Below are 18,817 nucleotides of genomic sequence, written 5' to 3'. Positions count from 1 at the left end.
GGACATGACTCGGTTCTCCTTTTTACCAGCAAGTGGCGGTAGTACTACTGATCTTGTTGCTTGGATTGCTAAGACAGGTACTGCTTTTCTGTAAGAAGGCCCAAATTCCTTCTTCACCGCTATCTTTTCCCTGACTAGATCCCCAATCTTTGGAATCCAGACAGGTCTTGCTGGGACAGGTGGTTTTTCTTCAGTGGCTGTTGGCTTTTGTGTTGTGTTACTCAGACTTCTTCTTGTTTCATGTAAGTCCTGTAAAACAGCCAAAGGATCTTTGACATCAAAGGGTTTTTGTTCCACCATTGAAGTTTGACAATCAAGATCTTCGATTATCATTCTAGTACCAAACAGTAATTCATAAGGAGTGATTCCCCCCAGAGAATTTCTTGGCAGATTGTTAAGACTACGTTGGACACTTAATAAATGTTTGACCCACCCATCACCCGAACCTAATACCTTAGCTGTTATGGATTGCTTTATGTCACGTTTTTTTCTTTCCACTACCGCATTACCCTCAGGATGGAAGGGACTAGAACACCGCAATGCAACGCCCAAGCTAACCATGGCCTCCTTGTAAGCTCGAGAGCTAAACGCAGGACCCTGATCAGAATGTAGCGTGCCAATTGCGTATGTGCCGATAAAGACTCGCAAATCCTTTATAACAGTTCTGGCGTCAGCCGAGCGCTGGGGCCATAACCAAATAAATCTTGTGCAGGAATCCACTGCGACCATGATATATTTATAGTTGCCATCCCTTGTTAAGGGACCACAGTGGTCCAGGTAAACACACGCTAGTGGTTTATCTGAAATAAGAAGGGGCATCTGTGCAGGACGTTTCACTGTAGAAAGTTTTATTTTCTGGCAGATTTCACATTCTAGAACATAGTTTCTAGTTTTTTTCCTCATGCGAGGCCACTAATATCTCTGTTTTAATAATGACACTGTGGCGGAAACTCCTGCGTGTGCATGTGCTGTTACAATTAGTCCTAACCTATGTTCCATGTTTGGAATTGCTCTATCCCCCACTCCAGGGATTCGAGCAAAAGGAACATTATTCGCATCAGTTCTATATGAGTACTTTACTGGAAAGCCTTTCGGGAGTGTCTTACCACTGTCTTCGATTGAAGTAGTGACAGCTTGTATTATTTTGCTGTCTATTTTTGTTTTTGACCGAGTGATTGCAGCTACGGAAGCCGTTTGCACAGCTGCCTTCGTGGCTTCATCAGCCAATGAATTCCCTGCAACGTGAACGCCATCACGCTGATGACTCAGTGTATGTATCACATGAGTCTTTTGTAGTTCTTTCTGTAAAAGAACTACTTGTTCCCAAAGCATTTTATGCTTGATTGTGGCACCTTTAGCATCTTTGAAGCCATTCTGAACCCAGTTCTGCAAGTATTTATTGTAAGATTGTATGCAGTAATACAAATCGCACACTATGAGTGTGGGGAATTCGCGATCGGTATTTTCAAGCGGCATCTTAAAAGCCTGTAGTTCAGCTCGCTGAGCTGTACAGTCTCCGAGTGATTGAGTTTTAGTGACCATAGGTCTGAATTTGCCTTCGCGCCAGCTACCTTTAACAATCACGCACGCAGCACTATAGGCTTGTTTACCCCCAATAGCGGGCTGTGATGATCCGTCTGTATATATTATACATCCGAAATGTTCAAGAGGCAGAATTTCGGTCGGCAGAGGACATTCGTGTTCGTATTGGAGAAATTCTTGTGTTTTCAAACTGGGGTCAAAAAAGTATTTAACGTCTTTTGCAGCAAGAGAGTTAACCCATTGTATCCATCTTGGATGTAGAGCTTTAGCATTTGGGATGCTTGCTTTCGTCACTGCCTCTAAGGCAGGTACAGGTGTAACGATCATTATGCGTTTACCCTGCTCAAGAGCTCTCTCTTTTGCTACTGCAGTTTGAACCGCTGTCAGAATTTTTTCAGTAGAAGTGAACTTCATTTTAACTTGTGTGTACAAGTGTGATTTGTATGCTATTGGTACCGTTTCTCCTTCATTAAAGGTCCGGTACGTGAATCCGCATCTCCCTGGGATGATTCGGATCACAAGATTGCGCACGTTTTCGCGTGTCTGTAACTGTGTTTTTGTTAACATGTCAGTTTGGACTGAACGCAGAATTTCTGTGTGTTTTTTAGTCCAGTTTGTTGGTTTGAAATCAGGTTTGATTAGTTGGTAGAGAGGTGTAACCCTTTCTGCGTAATTTAGAACATAAGTTCTTCCAAAATTCAGGAAACCTAGAATTGACTGCAAGTTTTTTAGCGTTTTTTGAGCTTGTAGCAGCGCACATTTCTCTAGAAAGTTTGCTGCCAGGCTTTTGCCTTCACTTGATAACTCATATCCTAGAAATAGGACGTTGAGGTGGGCAATTCGTGATTTCTTAAAATGGAATTTATACCCTTCAGAGGCGAACCCAAGTATTATGGTGTTCACTCTTTTCAAGTGTATGTCCAAGTAGTCATCTGTAAGATAGATGTCATCGACATAAGATAATGCCTCATCATTGTACGTCTCTAGTAACTCTGTTACCCTGGCTGAAAATAACCCTGGACTATTCTTAAATCCTTGGGGGGGACGGCAAAATTGCAGCTGAGTCCCCATAATTGAGAAAGCGGTCAAATGCCTACTTTCAGGTGCAATGTTTTTACTAAAAAACCCATTTGAAATATCTAATGTGGTTTTATATTTTTTGGCCACAATGTTATTCATCAGTGCTGCACTATGTGCATTTTGTACTGGAAATGTTTTGCAACAGGAGTTTAAATGTCTATAATCCAAAACTAGACAATATGAATTGTCTGGTTTGGAGACAGGAAACAAAGGATTGTTCATTGACGAGGTGCATGTTTCAATCACCCATTGGTACTCAATTTGATTTAAAATCTCCCTGACGTGTTTTTTAGCTTCTTGCTTAACTGGGTACTGCCTTTGTGCAGCAGGTTGATTTTTTAACTGGATTTTATGGTGAGGAGAGCCACTGCCCATGTTCTGGCATATGTGTATTTTTTCTGAATTGGAATATGATTTGAGAAAGCTGGCATAATTATCTCTTCGTTAAACAACATATGGGTGGGGTAGCACACCCTTTCTTGTCAACACTATACTTTTACTATATTCATCCACTTTAACATTGCGTGCACATTAGAGACGTGCATAGCCCATACAGCACGTAAGTAACTAAACAGCATCATAAAGGGGCACTTTTACACCCCAAAACTCGTGGCACAGCACTTTTACAGTTGCATTTGAAGTCTTTTTTAGTCCTTAGTCTCTTATTACTTATTTTCCTCCTTTTACGTAATGTTTGTTTATCCATTTTTTAGTTCAACACGATTTGCATCCATATGCAAAGAATAGCAATTTCCCAAGTTTCTCATATTCATGCGGGGCCATCTGAACCTCTCCCATGAACACGACCAAAGCCAAATCCATTGAAAAGCAGTTTAATCAAACCCAATGCAATTCAGACCAACACGGTCCTTCTTCAGGGGTAACTGAAATTGAATCATTGAACATGCATTAATTGTCATTGCACTCGTATTTTAAAACATAATCTGATGCGTTTCACTGTTACTTTATTATTAGCTCCGTTCAAATCGATCTACCATTTTTGCTACAGACAGACTTTCTGAAATACCTCCTTTTCACTCTAACAATGATAAACATGCTGTATTTGTAATGTAATGGTGTCTTGTAAAGCGCATGTATCACCCCGCCATGGGGTATCTCAGCGCTGTAGACTGCTGGGGAACCCGTCCTGGCTTTCCCTGTGAGATGGTCCCTGCTGGGTATCTCCAAGGTGAAACCAGGCATCCCCGGCGTATGTGGGGGGCCGTTGTGGAGATAAGGCAAGCTAATGCCCAGAGTTGCTGAGTGTGATCCCTGGTTAAAGTAGGCACCGAGGCGAGAATTATCAAGTCCGCTGACACTGGGCCACGACCCTGCCGCGTCAGGAATTGAACCCTGGTCCCGGGCCGTCCTCTGCTTCCAGGTCTGCCGCCTCTAACCAGTGAGCCACACCACTCCACAGTGCATGTGCAACTTTTATACAAAAACTGCAAATATGTACATATTTATTCACTCCTGAGCCTGTTGTAGATCGATTTGAAAGGAGCTAATAATAATGTAACTCTCTAGGAAGAGTCTGTTTAATCTTTTCCCCCTTCTTTTTAGGAGTAGTGAGATTATTTTTAATAAACACCTTTTCAGGATTTTCTGTTAATTCAGGTTTTACTGGTTTCGCACCCAAACTATCTCTTCCTAATTCTTCATAAGATTTTTTAATAATTCTAGCAAGCTCATATGGTTGATCTGTTGTATCTGTTTCTTTTAACTTTTGGCGGATTGCCACTGATGCTGCTTCACCTCTAATGTTAGCTAATAATATAGCTGAGACCTGTTTGAAATCTTTCAGTAGCTTCATACCTAGATTTAAGGAAGGTTCCGGACCGTATTCATTTTGAAGCTGTCTCAGAACGTCTGGTATTACCGCCATAGACGGTACACCATGTGTTTTTGGGTAGATTGAAGCAAAAACTGTACCCCAAGTGTCGCAGTACTCCACATGTGGTGCTATCCCCATTGGTAAACAGATTGTCAGAATTCTGTGTTTCTCATGAGGTGTACTATCAGGAAATACTGACTCTATTTGAGTGATGTTTTGAGCTAACCAGAACGGAATTTGTTTCCTTTTTGTGGTAATTTGCCAATGACTGATTGTATAGTCTGTGGTGTTATTTTATTTGTGTTCCCCTGGTGAAGGGTGTGCTGTGGAATCCTTACAGCTGGTTGGACCGTTAAAGTCTGCTTGACATATTAAACCAATTGTCTGTGTATTTTAATTAACTGTTTCAGCTGAGCTAACAGTTCTGGACCTGTCATTCCATTAATGTCAGGATTTGGTGTGTAGCTGGCTAGTACAGGCCATGTTGCTCCTGGTCTACCTAGTGGACCGTGCCTGGTAATGTGATTTTGATGTTGTAAGGCGCATTTAAACCAGAGCTGATGCTCCTGGTAAGTTAATGGAATTTCAACGTCTTTGAAAGGAACATATTCCTCTGGAGGTGCAGGAAACATAAACCATGAATAGAATACCTCTGTCAGCCGATATTCATGTGCCTCTAACAAAGATTACTTTACCACCTCTTGATGATGCCACATTTTTATGAGTTTTATAGTTATGGTTTTTCTTACATTTACCGGGATGATTATTGCATCCGTGTCATTTTGAAGATTTGTGTCATCTAAGACTGCTTGAGCTGCTATTCTAGCTCTCTCCCTTTCATCGTCACTTTCCGACATTTTTGTCGACTGAAAGTTTTTTTTGCAGAGCAAAGTTTCAAGGAAACAAAGATTAGGTGCACAATATTTTGGAACACTGTATCCTTCAATGTTGAACAAACCAAAAAACTAATACATAGGATTCTCGTCCTACTTAGTTCTGGCGGATATTAACCTTTTACCCACTCCAGACGTCTATTGGAGTATTTTACGGGAAAAAGGGGTCTGTGGAAAAGCACGACTGAGTTACTCTAGTATCTAGCGGTAAATTATCGCCTTACCAAACGTTGGGCACCATGTAGTGTAGTTCCTATAATCCCCTTTAGGCTCTGCGCATTGGAATAATATATACTGTAGTTTAGACGTAGGACTGAACTCGACTAGGTCTCTACCGAATATATTAAACTTAATAGTGAGTGCCAGCTAGCTCAGAGGTCACTAGAAACTTTCTCGAAATTACAAGAAGGGATTAGTTTCTGACAACCATAAAACATGACAACTTTTTTTCCCCAGAATGAAACGTATCGCTAGAGTCGCGGAAACAATAGATAACTATTTTACTCAGTCAATCGTGCATGCTTCGTTTCACCAGCGGTGCTGAGAAATAGAGACGGGCGTTTTAAACAAAAGGTTTTTATTGAATAGTCTTCTTTCTCAAGCATTGGAAATGAACTGCTACAATCGTAATGGTGGTTATAAAGTACGAGGCATATAATACAAATAGTATTATAAAGTAGTACTGTAAAAGCATGATATGGTTTCTAAGCCATAAAGTGCATAAAAGGTATAAAATACATACTGTAATAAATAATGACTAAAAGTACTCAACTGGTGCTTCTAAAATATGCCTACCCTGGTGTACCTAACCTAAGTCTAGTACGAGGGAAGAAGTAAGTGAAGAGTAGCCTAAGTTTAGTAGTTCTCTGCCAGGAATCTATTCCAAGAATTCTCTAAGAGATCTAATCAGCTCCGTACCTTGGTTTTAGAATGAAGGAGGTCTTGTATCTCTCTCTCTCAGGACTCGATTTCCCAGATACCCGCAATGGTAAGCCGGAAACACTGGAGCTGGATTTCTTGGCAAGAGAAAAGACAGCGTCTCTCTCAGTACGTCAGTTGGAGGGTCGGCTTCCTTCAGCACTTACTGCTGCAGGGTGTCGGGCAAGTAGATAGTCGATCTGCTCCAAACCACTGTGTGTTTGACTGGGCAAACCTGGGCATATTTGTACTTTGGAGGTGCCGAGTTTGACGCATGTTTGGACTTAATAACGTCACTCAAAGGCTAATTTCTTGGAAAACGCCAGGAGTTCTTGGAGAACTTAATATTCAGCAGGGGGAAGTCCCTAGCTGCTGAAGTCAGGTTTTTCCAAGAAATCGTTGTTGATTCTTGGAACTTAGTGGAAGTAGTCATGCCGTATTTGGACTGTATGGCTCAGGCCAAATATGGTAGGGATTTCTATGCCTATATAAGGATATGATAAAGTATACCTATAGAAGGGCATGGATCGGGAAAATTACACTAGGGTCCTAGATTCATTTACAACACAGCGGTACTGCTAAGAAAAATCTTCCGGATCCACCCTGGCGCCTGGAAGTTCGAAGGTAATGAATCTGCCGCTATATGATGTCTCTATCAGATAAGAGTTACCAAAGGAAAGTAACTTGTTCATCTAGGGTCAACCTAAAACTCTGTGCCCTTATTCACCAGAAGGCAATCCGAGAGCAGAAAGAGTAGTTTTATACTGCCGAACATGAAGACAGTGGTCCTGTTCCAAATCGTGAAGCTGCACCTAGGGTCTCTTTGGGTAAACGTCTACAGGTAAGTGGAAAACAGGCTATTAGTGCAAGAAAACCAAGTGGGGATTTGACCTGCCCCCCCCCCCTTACCACTTAAAATTAAATGAGAATTTGTAAAGGCGACATTTGAAGGGTGCCTTGCCTCCGGTATCACAGTTGGTTCTGGTGTGCCTAGATGTCAACAGCACTCCTGGAGCAAGTCAAAGCCTTTAGAGAGGCCACACTCCAGATCTTTCAGATGCTGTTGTCTCCCCCTCTGGAGTGACTTTGGGACTCTGAAGTCATGAGGTTCCAGTTGGATGTTTGCAAGTGGGCTTTTCCCTGACAGACTGCCTCTATGGGATCTGCTTCCAAGGCTATATGGATTCTGGAACGTCCCTGCCAGTACCGCCAGAGTCTGCAGGAGTATGTCCCTTTTTATCAAGGTGCAACCATTAGTGATTGAACAAGACTATCTACCTCTTCCATGATACCAGTATTACTAGAGGCCCTTGGGGTCTACTCTGATGTTGGCCAGGGCCTTCAAAATGCTTAGACATGCCCAATTCCTCTGGGTTAGACTCTCCACCAGGTCTACCAACAAAAGTCTTTTTTTCACAGTGGTAGTGTGCAAAGCAGCAGAGGGGTAAGATTTACAACTATATACTGTTGAAATCAAATCTAATGTACTGATGGAGGTACTCTGAGCAGGAACCTCTGACATTCTACTGCCCTTTAAAGAGGCACTTGGCCACTTTCATTGGCACCTACGTAAAACTATGCTCGACTCCCCAACTTGTACCCAGGTGACACTGACTGACTTCTGGCAACTGATTTCCTCACAAAACGCCCCATGCCTGAAAACCTTGTACAGATGTCAATGAGTAAAGTGAATGTTAGACCTGGCACCTTTGCGTGAGTCTCCCATCCACTTTTTGCTGATGTGCCTCAGAAGTTTTGCTGGTGTTTGATGCTCAGGGCACTGCGCCACGGCCAATCCGTGCCGCAGTGCAAGTGCTCCCTATGTAAAGTTTATCCGTAATTGATTTCCATGATTGGCTTATTTGGTTTACTGTCAGTCCCCAGTAACGTGCACGAGGAGTGCCGGGGCTTGTAGATACAAATGCCGCTAGTGGGCCTGCAGCGCTGGTTGCGCCACCCACAGAAGCGGCCTAGTAAAAGATGTCTCGGGTCTGCCATTGCAGACCACGCGTACAGTCTGGTACTGTCACGCTGACTGTGCAAGTGCCCACACTTGCCAGTCCCTAAACCTTCCCTAACCTTCATATCAGTCACCCCTATGGTAGGCCCATGGGCAGGGTGCATTGTAGAGTACCAGAGACCCCCCCACTCAAAGGGAACCTGAGCCATCGGACACTGGCTCTCAGAATTGTCAGCATTGACAACCCTACAGTAGGCGTGTGGAACCACCTGCTCCTGAGACACCAATTGCTGCCGGACGGCAGTCACACTGAATCCTGTGTCTCGAAGAGCCTCCACCTTCTTACCGTTGATGGTCACTTCCTGCCCATACTTCTTAGTGTTACTGGGGAGGTAGTTTTCGGGGACCATCTCACTGTCTCCTAGCGAGACTAGGGTCATGTGTACGTTATCCCCACCCTCTGGGATTGTAACTTCTCCCCCAAAATTAACGCTAGCTATTTGCCGGGGGGAGCACCAGTGGGTGAGGGTTTTCCATACAAGCGACACTTAGGATCAGTGAGGACCTCCATGCCTGTAGATTGCCTGCTAGGGAACGATTTGGAGAACTCCCCTTGGAGAAAGGTGGAGAAAACGACTCATCTGCGGATGGTGGGTCTACCCGAATGGGCATGTGTGACGACCAGGTCCATGGCAGCCAGTAGGGGTGTTGAAGAAGTCTTGGAGCCTGAAGGAGAGGCCCAGGAACTGGCCTTAGAGAGAAGGCGCAGGGGGCGCGGACAGCCGGCCCCCACTGTTCCCACAGCCCAGGAGGAAGCAGACCTCGAGGGGGATGCCCTGGAGCCTACCGGGGAACAGATTGCCGAACTGGGAGACCTGCCTGAGCTGACCCATTGACAGCAAGAAGGAGGTCCCTCCAGGGAGGAATTCTCCAAGGAGCAGAGCGAGTGCCCTTCTCTCGCGGGTATGCGGTAAAAGGCTGCAGACCAGGCCAATGGTGCTCAGTCCGGAAACACTGGGTCTACTGGGAGAACGATCTCCTGTATTCAGAGCCTAAGGCTGCTGAACCTGGGTCAGACCCGTGTGCTGGTGGTACCCCAGAAGTTCAGAGCCTTCCTACTGGGGCTGGCTCACGATGTACCGTTAGCAGGACATTTGGGGATGGACAAGACCTATGACAGGCTTGTTACCCACTTCTATTGGCCCCAAATGCACAGAAGTTCAGATGCTCACTGTAGAACTTGCCAGGCAAGTGGTAAGTGTGGAGGGAAGAACAAGGCTCCCCTCCAACCATTCTCCGTCGTCAGTACCCCATTCCAGCGAGTGGGAATTGATATTGTGGGGCCTCTGGACCCCAAGACAGCCATGGGCAACAGGTTCATCCTGGTCTTGGTGGACCATGCCACCTAGTACCCGGAAGCCATCCCTCTGAGGACAGTGACGGCCCCCGTGGTGGGACGAGCGCTGATGGGAATTTTCTCACGAGGGGGATTCCCTCTAGAGGTGGTGTCTGACCGGGGCACCAATTTCATATCGAAATATATGAAGTCCCTTTGGCAAGAGTGTGGTGTAACCTACAAGTTCACCACCCCTTACCATCCCCAAGGAAACGGGTTGGTTGAGAGATTCAACCGAACCCTGAAAGGAATGATCATGGGCCTAGAAGGACCAATGAGGCGTAAGTGAGACGTCCTCTAGCCATGTCTACTCTTTGCTTACCGAGAGGTGCCGCAAAAGTCGCTTTGGGTTCAGTCCCTTCGAACTTTTTTACGGTCACCCGGTACGCGGACCTCTGAGTCTGGTAAAGGAAGGCTGGGAGCAATCTCCCAGGAAACCTCCCCAGAATGTATACAGTTACATGCTGGCCTTCCGAAACCAGACCAGGCGATTCAGACAACTTGCTGAGGCAAATCTGGAAGCCAGCCAGGTAGAGATGAAGCGGTGGTACGACCAGAATGCCACTCTGGTAGAGCTTAAACTTGGACAAAAAGTGTGGATCTTGGCCCCAGTGGAGCCGTTGCACTTCAGGATAAGTGGACAGGTCCATTTGAGGTTGTGGAGCGCAAGTGTCCTGTCACCTACCTGGTGAACTTGCAAATTCCCAGGAACCCTTTGAGGGTCCTACATGTCAACCGCCTTAAGCCCCACTTGGAGAGGTCCGAAGTGGGCATGCTCTTGGCAACCGATGACGGAATGGAGGAGGAGACCGAACCTCTTCCGGACCTCTTGATAGCCTCTGAGAAAGATGGGTCAGTGGACGGAGTTAACCTCTCACCCTCCCTGACTCCTGAACAACAGAGTGACTGCCGCCAGCTGCTGGGGCAGTTTCCTGATCTGTTCTCCTTGGTTCCCGGTGTCACAGATTGGTGCGTCCATGACGTGGACATGGGAGACAGTTTGCCGGTGAAGCACAAGGCTTACCGCGTGACTGACAAGGTAAGAGCCTGTATCAAGGAGGAAGTCTCGAAGATGTTTGCTCTTGGGGTGATTGAGTCCTCCGGCAGTCCTTGGGCCAGCCCAGTGGTCTTGGTCCCGAAGGCTGCAACGCTGGGAGCCACACTCGAACTCCGGTTCTGTGTGGACTATCGAGGACTCAATTCGGTCACGAAGACCGACGCGCACCCCATCCCCAGAGCTGATGAGCTCATCGATTGGTTGGGGGCTGCTCGTTATCTCAGCACATTTGACTTAACATCTGGTACTGACAGATCGCCTTGACTGACTGGGCCAAAGAGAGGTCAGCGTTCTCAACCCCAGACGGGCATTTCCAGTTCTGGGTTATGCCGTTTGGGATGAAGAACGCCCCTGCCACCTTCCAGAGGTTGGTCAACCGGGTGTTGGTTGGACTGGACGCGTTCAGTGCCGCCTACCTGGATGACATCGCAGTGTTCAGCGGCACATGGGAAGAACACTTGCGACACCTACGGGAAGTGTTGTCGGCACTGCGCCAGGCAGGCCTCATGATCAAGGCAAGCAAATGTCAGATCGGGCAGGGTTCTGTGGTGTACTTGGGACACCAAGTTGGGAGCGGCCAGGTGGCGCCCCTTCAGACCAAGATTGAGACCACCCTGAATTGGGAACCCCCCAAGACCCAAACGGAGGTGAGGGTCTTCCTCGGACTCCCCGGGTACTACAGGAGGTTTGTCAAGGGGTATGGCACCATCGTTGCCCCCTTGACAGAGCTGACTTCGAAGAAGCAGCCCCGGAAAGTGATCTGGACTGACGCCTGTCAGGAAGCATTCGACACCCTGAAAACTGCCATGTGCACGGCGCCCGTGCTCCTGGCCCCTGACTTCTCCAAAGAGTTGCTAGTGCAGACAGACGCTTCAGAGCATGGGGTAGGGGCTGTTCTTTCACAAATGACTGAAGAGGGCTGGGACCACCCTGTAGCCTTCATCAGTCGGAGGTTACTTCCACGGGAGCGTAGGTGGAGTGCGATTGAGAGAGAAGCTTTTGCTGTGGTCTGGGCCTTGAAGAAGTTAAGACCCTACTTGTTTGGGTCTCACTTCCGCGTTCAGACAGACCACAGGCCCCTCAGATGGTTGATGCAGATGAGGGGTGAGAACCCGAAACTGTTGAGGTGGTCTATCTCCCTACAGGGTATGGACTTTACGGTGGAACACCGCCCTGGCACAGATCACGCCAATGCTGACTGTCTGTCCAGGTTTTTCCACCTTAGTGATGAGGAACTCCCTGGGGTAGGGTAGTTCTCCTCACCTTTCAGCTGGAGGGGACACGTGTTAGACCTGGCACCTTGGCGTGAGTCTCCCTTCCACTTTTTGCTGATGTGCCTCAGATGTTTTGCTGGTGTTCGATGCTCAGGGCACTGCACCACGGCCAATCCGTGCCGCAGTGCAAGTGCTCCCTATGTAAAGTGTATCCGTAATTGATTTCCATGATTGGCTTATTTGGTTTACTGTTAGTCCCCAGTAACGTGCACGAGGAGTGCCGGGGCTTGCAGATAAAAATGCCGCTAGTGGGCCTGCAGCGCTGGTTGTGCCACCCACAGAAGCGGCCTAGTAAAAGATGTCTCGGGTCCGCCATTGCAGACCACGCGTACAGTCTGGTACCGTCACGCTGACTGTGCAAGTGCCCACACTTGCCAGTCCCTAAACCTTCCCTAACCTTCATATCAGTCACCCCTAGGGTAGGCCCACGGGCAGGGTGCTTTGTAAGCGTAAGGTAGGACAAGCCTGATGTGTGTGGCATGTCCTAGTAGTGAATTACCGCCTTTTTCATTCTTCACTATTGAGGGGCTGCCTGTTCTCTTAGGCCAAGGTGAGCGGCTGGAACTATTACACCCTATAGTCCCAACCGGCTCAGGGAACACGGTGGCATGTCGAGTTTGGTATGCCTGAACTCAGAATAATAAAATACTTCCTTTAGCAAGGTTTATTTTAATATCCTGTGTTTGCAACTGCTACTTTTAGAAAGTTAGCATTTGCTTGCCTGACTATTTCAGCCCGCCTCTGCCAGGATGTGTATCTGCTGTCTAGGTTTGTGTGAGTGACAGGGCTGGGGAATTCCCGGGGACAGTCGGGGTGACCAGGTGGTGAATAGAGTGCTTACACCGGGCGGAGTAGTCCTTGACTCTGAATAGGGTTGGGCTCCACCACCACAATGCTGGCTCCACCTCCTGCGGAGCGTCTGATGTCCCTGCCCTGCACCCTGAAAGAAGACGGCAGCGTCCTGTAAACAGAGTACTCCAAAACCGGGTTGAATCCGGCTCAGGCCCCCTGGCCTGCCAAGACAAAAGAAATCGAGTATAAAGGTAGGAGCCTTGCTCCTAAGAAATCGGATCCAGTTTTGACCACGACAAACCTCTGCCCGACTAGAAGGACCAAGAGAAGCTGAGAAGAAGGAATCCTGCAGTGGTGCCTTGCTGAGAACGGAGAGGAAAAGACCAGAAAGGACTTTGAAGACTTGTGCCTGAAACTATCTCCAAGGGCTTGATCACAAGCTTGCCCCCTGAACGGAACCCCAGGACCATTGGGTTCTATTCTGACTGTGCCCTTGCTGTTGGGCCTTTAGTTCTTATTCCCTGGCCAGAGTTGTGACTCGGGTGCCTTCGCCCTCCAAGGTCGTGACAGCTCGGAGCCTGGTCGCCCCGCAGCAGAGAGCCCCGCTCTAGCTTGAGTCGCTCTCCGCTTCAGTGCCGGGCCGCCCACTCTCCTGTCACCTCGCCTGCTACGGAGCACGCTGTGCGCCTCTCATCTTCTCTCGCCGGAATCTGCACGGAGCGCATTTGATAGCCTCAGACGGTCCGTACGTCGTAATGTACCCGACTGTCTCGCTTTGCCCTCCTGCATACCAAGGCCGTGCCGCACCTCAAGAAGGTCTTCCGTACTGTGGTACCGAAGGCCCGGTGCTGCACCTGTCTGCCCGAGAACGCGACGCCCCACACAGATCCACAGGTACGAGCTGGTGTGCTAAGAAGTAGTACGCCCGCAGGCCTGAACGGCGCCTCGCCCCGTGAGCTGCATCAGATCCCGGATCGCCACAACCCTCCACACAGTCCCGCTCACCCGCCTCGCACCTCCAGGGGGCTCCGAGACGGATAGATCCTTAGGAGAACCGTTGGCCTTGTCCAGGGTCCGCCCTCACCAGTAGCTGTGCCTGAAACGCCTCGACCATTCCTCACAAGGTACATTGGAACTCTATCCTGAGTTCGCATCAGATCCAGGGTCCGCAACGTTTTGTTTTCCCGGTCATCGTATCTTACTAATTACGAACAATTGCCTATTTAAATCTGGTGGCCTTCATTCGCAAAACGTTATATGGTCTTGTGATAAACCTGCATATATTTTACATAAAGTCTACGTATTTTTTATATAATCTTACGACTGGTGTCCGTTTGTGGTGGGTCAGTGGGTTTCCTGTATGTGATCATAAATGCTTGACTAACTATCGCCCTGAAGATTAGCCTTGTCTGCTCGCGCCACACTACCTAAAGGGTGAGAAAGGGGTATTTCTAAAGGAGTAGTTCTCTTACCCTGACTATAGAAGAGGGCCCTGTTTGTCACAAGTGCATACCTGTGCCAACCAGAGACCCCCGAGTCTAACAGTGAACACAAATGCTTTCCTTTAAATCGATCAAGGAATCTTAGTGCTTTGACAAAAAGATGGCCCTATGTCTCCACCCCACCCCATTATATATGTTTTTGTTTGTTTCCTCTTTCTTCATACCAACAAAAAGAATCAACCACAGTTTGAGGCAATATACCTTGATAACTTCCACAACACAAGCTTTTCAAAGCAGTGGGTATGAATACATTTACTACCCTTTTTTCGTATCTGTGCGACCTCAAACTTCAGCGTCAACATACCATGATTTAGGCCCACATTGATCTAGCACGATCCTCCAATATTGCAGCAGTCCTTCCAATTCTTTTAGTTTCTGCGGGCACCCTCTAGCTAAGTAAATTGATTTATCAAGGCTCACAGTAGTCAAGTCCCCCCCGCATCCCCACCCAATATCACTCAAGTGTGTATGTTGTGGGGCGGCATCTCCTTTGTGTGCCTTATGAAATATCCCTTTTGGCAATGAGGAGTCCATCCACATCAGTGTTATTTTGTATCTAAATCAACAATGATATGTAAAATGGTCATCTTGAGGTCTGCAGGCAGTCTCCAATCCAACACTTTGGAGACCCCCTCTTTCTCCCCAAAAGGGACAATTGCCCAGCAACTCCATATCGTATGGTTAAGATTCCCAGTGTGTGATTTGCATTTTATAGTGGTGATTCTATTGCGTGAAACGTCTGCAGCCTATCTTAAGTGAGTTAAGTGTAATGCAGATACTTTCATTGGGTAATTCTAAATTGTGATGCAATGGCAGTCTCTTATGAGAAGGCCCGTGCCTTCATTCAGTTCTCATCGGAAAGTGGTCCTAGATCATGTTCTCAAGTGCAATACAGCTGGTCAAAGAAGTCTGGGGTACTTAAAACTAAGGAGTGGTAAATATGTGTTGATCTTATGACCCTTCAGCTCACCAATCTATACATTTGCCACCAGTGGACTAAAATGAGTGAGTTCTCCAGCTCAGTCATGTAAAAGGTAATCACGTCAGAGCTGATGTTAGCGGAAGAAGGCTATATTATTCCAGCGAATCCATACATTTCATCACTGTACCTGAAATTACCTACCTCAGGCAAGTGATTCCTATATTTTCTCATTGCTTATATCCACGTATAGCAGCAACTTGGTATTGTCTTCCTTCAACCCACAGCCGTGTTTCTTCTGTTCATTTTTGCCTTCATGCCAAATTGGTGCCTGCGTCCTTCCAAATTTTGAATATCCATTTGGTAGCCAGGGGATGGAGGGATTAATTGTTCCAGCATAGAGTGGATATAATTGGAAGTCCATCCATCACCGACTTTTCTGATGGAAAAGCTGAGTCACCTCGCATGTCATACCACCACTCATTGAGAATCCCTAGCTGTGTAGCTTTGTGACAGAAAGTAATGTTGGCCACCACCTCCCTAAGTGGATTTAACATATTCTGCTTAATCTTTTTTAGGGAGATTCTGGTTCCAGAGAGAACTCCTTCAAATGAAGTTGATCTGCATAAAGAATGTGCAGGGTATTTTAAAAGAGAAGTTCTTAACTGATATACCAGACATGCCAAAAACACGATTTTAAACATCGGCAACCTTGAATAGCAAGGATGGAGGGTTAGCCACCCAACACTTGACATCTCCAAGTAATTTAGCCATTCACAGTTGAATGTTCCTGTCCCCGACTGTCTTTGAATCCTGCATTATGTAAACCCTTAAATATTTTAACATGTCTCATCTGTGGATCACGTGTCCAGCCGAGGTCCTGTTAACCAATTGGGTATACAAACAAGCATTTACAATGCAATGGTCTCGTCTTTGTTAAAGTTAGAGCTATTGGCATTGCAAATGGCATTTTTTTCATTTTTTTTTAACAAATAAATGGTATTGTCATTTACAATGGCAATAGGTGAGCATTAGTGAGTAGTAGAGAGTATTAGCAGACACAGAGCCCCACACACACACACAGAGAGCCCAACACACACACACAGCCCAACACACACACACACACACATCCCAGCACACACACACAGCCCCCCACACGCACACACAGAGCTCCACACAAACAGAGAGCCCCCCCCACACACAGGCCCCCACACACACACAGCCCCCCCACACACACACAGAGCCCCCCTTCACACACACAGAGCCCCCCCACACACACAGAGCCCCCCCCCACACACACACACAGAGCCCCACACACACACACACAGAGCCACACACACAGAGCCACACACACACACACACACACAGAGCCACACACACACACAGAGCCACACACACAGAGCCCCTCCCCATAGACAGAGAGCCACACACAGGGAACAGAGGGCAGAACAAACGACCACAATGAGGGAACAGAGGCAAGAAGAGGCCAGAAAAAACGATCACAACGAGGGAACAGAGGGCAGAAAAACAGATCACAATGAGGGAACAGAGGGCAGAAAAACAATGACCATGAGGGAACAGAGGGCAGAAAAACAATCACAATGATTCTTAGCTTTGATAAGGCTTAATATCTTGTCCATTTCTAGCATCCTCGAGTTCCCGGATGCCAGGGCGTCGTCATTGCCTGACATGGTTTCCTCCAATGGCGTGATTTTTGCTTTGTGGGTATCAACTCTGGCCTTCACTTGGTGAAGCCTTTCTGTCAGCTGGTTGAACTTAGAGTCGATTGTGCATAAACTGGCTTTTACATGCAGGAGGAGTGTCCATAGGTAATCTGCAAAACTCCAGAATAAACTCCAACGCATCAGCCAGACTCATACTAGACATCCCACGTAAAGATCACATCTCTAATCACCTGAAAAACCTCCACTGGCTCCCCGTCAATAAGAGGATTACTTTCCGCCTCCTAACCCACGCACACAAAGCACTTTACGAACTTGGACCCGAATGCCTCAACACACGACTTTCCTTCTACACCCCCTCCCGCCAACTACGATCCTCCAACCAAGCGCTTGCTACCGTACCTCGCATCAATAAAACCACCATGGGAGGTAGATCCTTCTCCTACCTCGCATCTAAACCCTGGAACTCACTCCCCACTCACCTTCGTCTCACTCAGAACCACCTAGCATTCAGAAAGCAACTTAAAACTTGGATATTCGACAAGTAATTCCCCACCCTTCTTCAAGCGCCTTGAGACCCTCCGGGTATGTAGCGCGCTATATAAATCTTTGACTTGACTTGACTTTGTGGGATGCTCCGCCTTCCTTTTGCATAGCCTGCTCCTCCGCCTCTGACGCATTCTCTCCCTGCCTAGTGTGTCGCTTATTTTCAAATGTTAATTTGGGCTGCTTGCCATCTGTCTTGCCCATATTGATGCAGGGGGGAGGGGGCTCAGCCAGGATACTCCAGGGACTAGTCCAGTGCTCCTAGCATCAGGGCAGGCAATAGGCCAAGGTCCCCCCCCCCCACACAGTCCACCTGGGCGAAATCAACGGGAGGAGAGGGGGCCCAGAGCAGAAGATGAGCCTCCTGGCCCACACGAGGACTCCACTCCGAGGGAAGAGGGGTCACAGCAGACCCAAGCAGACAATCTGTAGGCCCGTCTTCGCCCCCCAAAGCATGAAAGACAGTCAGCTGCAGTAGAACACAGGTCCTTGCAGAGGCCTTCCCAGGTATGGCCCAGCAACTCCGCCGACCACCAGTCGCAGCCTATTTTTACCTTCCTGTTATGTGATGGGTGTCTTATATAGCGCTCGGCTACTCTAAGGAGTGTCCCGGCGCTTTCAAACCCACAGCAGACTATAGAGGGCAGGCAGAAAAATAGAGAAAAAGCAAGCGGATCACTGTCCGTAGAGCCACGTCTTCAGACCCTTTCTGAAAGCCAACAAGTTAGGAGTACAGCGGAGTGACAGAGGGAGGGTGTTCCAGAGCTGGGAAGCCAGATGTTTAAAAGAGCGTCCCCCTACCCTTGCTTTCCTAACAGCAGGGACAATGGCAAGACCAAGAGATTCCGATCTAAGGGATCTAGTTGGTTTGTAGAAAGCAAGACGTTTCTGAATATATTCAGCTCCCACAGCATGAAGAGCCTTATGTGCCAGCGTTAGTGTTTTAAAAACAATCCGCTTCCGAATAGGGAGCCAATGAAGGGAGTGTAGTAGGTCCGAGGCTCTCGCTCGACGGGAAAGGACAAAAATCGCCCGTGCCGCCGAGTTTTGGACCACCTGAAGTTTTTGTAGTAGGTAATCTGGAAGACCTAAGTATAAAACATTTGAATAATCCAGCCTAGAACAAATAAGAGCCTGGACCGTAGTCTTCCTATGCGCCAGCGGGAGCAGAGGAAGGAACTTGCGTAACATTGTGAGGAGACCATAGCAAGTGCCAGTCAGACCAAGGATCTGGGACTTAAGCGATAAGCTGTTGTCAATTTTGACCCCCACGTTCTTAGCAGCCAAGGAGGAGGACGCAGGAGGGAACATGTTCACAGGCCACCAATCCCGCCAACTTGGGTCGGCCTGACATCCGAAGAAAAGCACCTCTGATTTATCAGGGTTGCACTTGAGGCTGTTTTGCTGAAACCATTCGAAAAT

Source organism: Lissotriton vulgaris, chromosome 10 (assembly GCF_964263255.1).
Source record: "Lissotriton vulgaris chromosome 10, aLisVul1.2, whole genome shotgun sequence".
Lineage (NCBI taxonomy): Eukaryota > Metazoa > Chordata > Amphibia > Caudata > Salamandridae > Lissotriton > Lissotriton vulgaris.
This window is presented reverse-complemented; position numbering follows the sequence as displayed.